This window comes from Crocodylus porosus, unplaced genomic scaffold (genome assembly GCF_001723895.1).
Source record: "Crocodylus porosus isolate Cpor-Errol unplaced genomic scaffold, CroPor_comp1, whole genome shotgun sequence".
Lineage (NCBI taxonomy): Eukaryota > Metazoa > Chordata > Crocodylia > Crocodylidae > Crocodylus > Crocodylus porosus.
In genome coordinates this window covers 127,716,285-127,722,152 of record NW_017728906.1, presented here as the reverse complement: position 1 = coordinate 127,722,152, position 5,868 = coordinate 127,716,285, and positions in this window count along the sequence as shown.

Here is a 5,868-nt window from a genome sequence, read left to right as displayed (position 1 = left end):
ACATTTATAAAACAAAATAATACATTTTAGTAAAGTACTTGTCTAAATAGCCATGGTCATTACTATGCCGTAACCTTCACTAATAAATACCAATCATATTAGGATTGGATTAACACCAACTGTATTTAGTATTATAAAAGTTACCAGGCTTCTTCACATTTCTTCAAGTTCTATATCATACTAAAGTATGAAATAGGAGGTCAGGCCTTAAACTATTCTACTTAAGAATATATAAATGACCATAGGTCATTCAAGTGGATTGTTAAAAACCTCTAAGACTTGTAATTAATGAAATAAATTTGAAGTAAAGCCTATTTGTATATAGTAAAAAATATTTGATTTTATAATAAAGAGTAAGAAATCAAGTTTGAAAACTCAGTTTGCTAGTGAAAGGCTTTCTCTGGTAGTAAAGCCAGAGATTTCTATAGATTTTAACCCTTCATGGAAAAGGATGGCAAGGCAAATGCAAGGCAAAGCAAGGCAGAAAGAAAGAAGGAAACCTTCTAGTTACTGCGGTTGTGAAAAAACTGCCAAATGGAAAAGTAAATAGCACTGTCCTAAGTTTGCAGATAGACTCCGGGCATTCTAAATTATTTCTAAATGACAGCTGTGTGACGCTAACATCTCTGGCTCAAAAACCAATAACCAGCACTGAAACATTTGGCTGTTTCAGGAAGTTATAAATACTGCAGCTATTCTGAAGGAAGGGAGAACAGATTTTTTTTTCTTCCCAGCACCATTAATTAGAAGGTCCTGCAAGTCTTTGCCTTTACCCCTTCTAAGAGCCAAAGAGCAAAGATCAAGACTCTGACTAGGGACCAGGACAGAACCTGGGTAAAAATCCCAACATCTACCCTCATGCCGAGCTGAGGAGCGGGCTCCCTGGCAGGCTGCAGCCCCTGAACTTGGGCGATTCCCCATAGCCTTTATATCTGCTTACAGCTGGTAAGTAATTCAAACAAAATGCAGGAAAGATTAAGCAATTCTATCTTGTTCGATACTTCAGCACTAGTAAACAACATTAGCAGATAACTGGGACAGGAAAGAATGTATCTTACATTAATCTTGTATGGAAAATGCCCTGACAACAGTATTTCTTGAAACAAAATTGAACTGAAGAAAGAAAAAAACTGTATTAGTTGCATTTCAGAGATGGGATTTGTGAGCAAATAAAATCTACTGAGAAAACTGGATCAAACTGATAAAACTCACTGTCTGATTTTCCACTCTGAAATGAGATCGTCTTACTGCTTGTGAAAAAAAATCTGGCAGAAGTATGTATAAGACAAATGCTCATGAGTTCTTTAGTGTGCAATGACAGGGTAGAGGCAAATGCATGCCCTTCCTAGAAACTGAATGGTCAGAGAATCACAGAATACTAGGGTTGGCAGCAACCACAAGAAGCCATTTAGTCCAGTATTCTACTCAAGGCAGGCTCATTCTGATTAAAGCAGTCCAGCCAGATATTTGTCTGTCCTGGACTTAAAAACTTCCAATGACAGAAATACGGCTACCTCACAAGGAAATGTTCCAGTATTGAAGCACTGAATGATCTGTCCAAGGGACTGAACTCTGTATTGGGAACCAGCAGCTTCTGTGTTGTCTTCTCAGTTCTGTCTTTGTTTGACCTCAATCTACTAAGGTACTACACAGTACTCTCTAAAAGTTGATAACGGACATTTTAGTTGTACAATTAATAGAAGGTATGGCATTTGTTTTCAGGAATATATTCTTCTCACTCCCCACATGCATCTCTAAGATGACTGTATTTAGCAAGAAGATACTGTCCACATATTTTGCTTTCGTTGCTTTGAAATATTACGCTGACACTAACTCTTTTCGACTTGGAGTTACTTGTCCTGTCACTATTAATAACTCCAATGCTTACAGTGAAAGTAAAGAGGTCCTGAAATAACAAGTTAAAAGAACTTTTTAGAACAATATACAACATTGTGGGTACCCATAATCTTGTATATCCTACAACCTTTTGGAAGACTGCATGACTGCCATCCGTTGTATAATAAATGAATATAGGAGGAGATTTTCAGATCAACTGCCATCCTGATTCTGCCAACTCAGCACTAGAGTTAAGCACAAGCAACTGCTTCAGACCTGCACAGACCTGACAACACCCTGTTAGCCCAACCTCTCTCACGGGCAGCAGAATGGGAGAGTCATGGAGCTTTCTTCCTGATCTGCCTCTCTGACAGACTAAAGGCTTGCACATGCTCTGAACACCTCCAATCACAAAGCTGGCCCTGCATCTATTCCTGTTAGTTTTGTTCTTGGTCTTCAGTACAACTTCCTTCCAAAGTACCCATTCCAACTCCCTGACATAAAAGGACTTTACCTATAAAAAACCCCCCAAACCTTTGATTTAACTCTGTATGTGTGAGTATATTTTCTTCCAGGGGGAGACTCTACAGAAAATACAGTGAACAAAGAATTAAATGAAAAAAGAACATCCAAAATCAGAATTATAGAGATAAAAAGGCACATACAGGAGTACAATTACTGGATATTAAACATGCCCCTGTTACTTCCCAGGTGCCCTACATAATAACAGGAGATACTTTTAGTGAATCTGTTCAGCATCTACTGAAGGTAATGGGAATTCTGTTGTCTCCAGTGTGTATTAGTATGATGTACAACTGCAACTCCTCCCATATTAACTATTGTTTTATTCTTTGGCACTACATTTGCTGAACCTTAAGTTAGCATTCAGGATATCTGTCATTCTGTTCTTTTGCTTTTCTCTCTCTAAAACTTTGCCTCAAAAGAAATTAACAAACAAACCACACACTACCTTTTCTGTTCTCTAGATTTAGATGCTCCAGCAACATAGATTCACTGGACTCCACTGTGTCTAACCACTCACATTCCTCCCTATATATCTGTATAACCTAATGGGGGAGTTGCCCATATTACTCAAAGCAGCTATTCTTACTGAAAGACATTTTTCATGCCATCACCACACTAACCTAATAATCAGCACTATTTATCAAGGTTGCCAATCCTTACATAATCAGCAAAGAGGAGAAAAAGAGTCCTCTGTGCATTAGATGCAACCAAAGCCTGACAAAGAGCCAGTAAAAATACATCCTTCTGGTAGTTCTTTCTCTTGGCCTTATTTCAACGATGTCCGCTCCTAGACATAACTTCATTTATAACACTCCTGAATGCGCATGGCACAGCCAGGTGTCCTTCCCATGACCTGCAAGTGAATTATGGTCCTGTAAAAAGTGAATTAGCCCATGGTTTCCAAATCATGGTTTATGCAACACTGGTGGTCTGTACAGCACTGACTGATCACATGCTGCAGGTTAGTCTGTTTCCAACAGCTAGGACACAATTCAGGACAGTTTAAAACAACCTTCAACATACTTAATTTTCCTAACCAGCAAATTCTGTGATCAGAGATGTTGCATCTCACAGATGAGAAGGGAGAGGGTCACGATGGGGAAGAGGGGGAGTGTGTTCACATAAAGAAATAAATGTCCATTTATGCTTTGGATAGGGGGGACCTCAGGCAGGAGGTTGGACTAGATGATCTCTGGAGGTCCCTTACAGCCTTATTTCTCTAGGATTGTATGAAAAAGCCAGAGACCCTTTGAAGTAACTCATGAGTCTTCACAGTATTATGATCTGAAGTAGCTACAAGGTGCTTCCCGTTGGGAAGAGGTGCAGGATATGAACCTGTTGGCTATGATCACCACCAGGGTGAGTTTGGCACAGGCATCTGAATCAGGTGCTGTGTAGTGGGGAGCATCTCTACATGGGACCTCTTGAGCATATATTGTCATTTAATGGAAGCAGGACATAGGCTGCCGTGTTTCCCCAGCTTTACCAGTGGCAGGCTAGGGTCTGAGGTCTGTGCTGTGTCAGGGCTGATGGTAGCCTTACAAAAAGAGTTTAGCTTATGGGGCATATGGGATTGGTTTGGCTATGGCTGTTCCTGGCTTAGGCAGTGGATTGGACTAGGTGACCTCTGGAGGTCCCTTCCAGCCCTGCTTCACTCTGATTCTCATCCTACAAGGCACCAACTCCCCCAAAACTCACTCGAGGCAGGATAGCTATTCAATGCAATCTCAAGACATATGAGATCTCATGGAAAAGGGGCCCCTGGGCCCCAGTGCCCTGTCATAAAGAAATTGGGCTGGAGAAGGCCTCTAAACCTCACCTACTCCAACACCCTGCCTGCAATTATCCTTTTCCAAACCATCCCCTACACTCCATAAGCTAAACTCAACTTAAAAGCCTAACGCCAACCCTGACCCATTCAAAACCGATGTGGAGAAGCTTGAGAGAGTCCAGAGAAGAGCCACGTGCATGATCAGAGGTCAGGAAAACAGACCTTACAATGACAGGCTAAGAGCTACGAGGCTCTTTAGCCTGGAAAAATGCAGGCTCAGAGGTGATCTGATGGCTACCTATAAGTTTATCAGGGGGGACCATCAGTATCTGCGGGAATGTTTGTTCACCAGAGTGCCCCGTGGGATGACAAGGTTGAATGGCTATAAACTCCTTCCAAGACCATTTCAGGCTGGACATAAGGAAGAATTTCTTTACTGTCTGAGCCCCCAAGGTCTGGAATAGCCTGCCACTGGAGGTGGTTCAAGCACCTACATTGAACAGCTTCAAGAGTAAATTGGATGCTTATCTTGCTGGCATCCAATGACCCCAGCTGACTTCCTGCCCTTTGGGCAGGGGGCTGGACTCGATGATCTTCCGAGGTCCCTTCCAGCCCTAATGTCTATGAAATCTATGACACATAGACCTTGCACCCCCTAAGCTGCCACGGGTAAAGCCAGGGAACCACAGCAGCCAACATCCTCCTTCTATGAAGCATTGTCAATACATGCTCAAGACATCTTGGGTAGAAGGCTGTGTCCCTCGCTAGAGTGCCTGATTCAGGTGCCTGTGCCCAGCCCATCCTGATGGTGATATTAGCTAGGAGTGCGAACAACCAGCTTCATATCCCCCCACCTTTTCCCAATGGGAAACACCTTATAGCTACTTTGAACCACAAGCCTGCTGCTTCTCTCGTCACCTATGCCAACCCTGCAGAGCGCTCTTGAGGAGCTGGCAAAGCTGGAGAAGCTTCCCAATGACTTGAGAGAGAAGGTGGGATGCTGGAAAGCTCCTACTACATAAGTAGGGATGGGCTTATAGAAAAGCAGGGCTGGAAGGGACCTCCAGAGGTCACCTAATCCAGCCCCTTGCCTGATGCAGAAGCACTCCTCTCCAACCCAGCTTGTATGGGCTCTAAGCTCTTCAGGGGCACCTGGGTCCTGCTGCTCAGAAAGGGGACCTAGGGGCTCTGAAAAGCAGCATCTCTTGGGGGGCTGCATCTCCTAGGGGGCAGCATCTCCCAGGGTAGCTGCATCTCCTGGGGGGGCTCCCTAGGTCATGCAGTCTAGCCCCCTGCCTGAGACAGGAGCATCCCTCTCCAACCCAGCCCGTGTGGGCTCCGAGCCCTTTAGGGAGCGCAGGGGTCCTGCTGTCCAGAGATGGGAACCTAGGGGCTCTGAAGAGCAGCATCTCCTGGAGCAGCTGGATCTCCTGGGGGGCAGCATCTCCCGCGGGCAGGTGCATTTCCCGCGGGGTAGCCGCCGGTCCCCGAGGGGCAGCCCCTCCCTTCGCCAGCACTCGCCTGGTTGGGGTCGGTGGCCCGGAAGACGTGGCAGGCCATGCGGGACTCGGGGTTGTCGGGCTGCGCCTTGATGAGGTAGGCGAAGTAGGTGAGGTCGTGGCTGTTGTGCACGAAGCGGGCGATGTGCTGCGCCTTGTGCTCGAAGATGAAGACGGCGGGCTTGGCGGGCTGCGCCGAGGGCACGCAGCGCAGGGTGGGCGAGCCGAGCAGCAGCA